This window comes from Penaeus monodon, chromosome 19 (assembly GCF_015228065.2).
Source record: "Penaeus monodon isolate SGIC_2016 chromosome 19, NSTDA_Pmon_1, whole genome shotgun sequence".
In the NCBI taxonomy this organism is placed as follows: domain Eukaryota; kingdom Metazoa; phylum Arthropoda; class Malacostraca; order Decapoda; family Penaeidae; genus Penaeus; species Penaeus monodon.
In genome coordinates, this window is record NC_051404.1 from 18,431,788 (window position 1) to 18,432,331 (window position 544).

General features: G+C 22.8%; 1 protein-coding gene across 1 annotated transcript in view; it reads right to left on the bottom strand.

Moving 5' to 3' along the window:
- Window positions 1–544, bottom strand: part of LOC119585346 (zwei Ig domain protein zig-8-like) — a 61,944-nt gene that overhangs the window by 1,181 nt on the left and 60,219 nt on the right. The gene's annotated exons all lie outside the window — the stretch shown is intronic.

Genomic DNA, 544 nt, shown 5'->3' on the forward strand with positions numbered 1-544 from the left:
GACAGGTGTTCCAGTAAAAAAAAATTGATATATAATAAACGACGATGATTATGAAAATCCAAACAATAGGTAAAGAGGTAAATAAAGATTGCATATATTTTAGTTGGACATGTGATAAATTTCCATTACAGTCCATAACAATATGATATATATCACATGTCATATTAAAACAAATAAACAGTTAAATTGATATACAATATACTCCAAAATATATCACATATCTAATAAAAAAATAGAAATGATATAGTTTGACTACTGTATAACCTCCTCATAATACAATACCCCCAAAATATATCACATGTCATATTAAAACAAATAAACAGATAAATAAATATACAATATACTCCAAAATATATCATATATCGAATTTTAAAAAATATATATACAAGTTAATAAAAATATATAATAAGAGAAAATACATGTGAGTCATTTGACCTATTATATGCATAGATACAAAATATATCTTGTATCTAAATAAAAACAGATAAATAAATAAATATAAACAGGTAATAAAGAAAGCATACACATGCGAGAAATATCCACC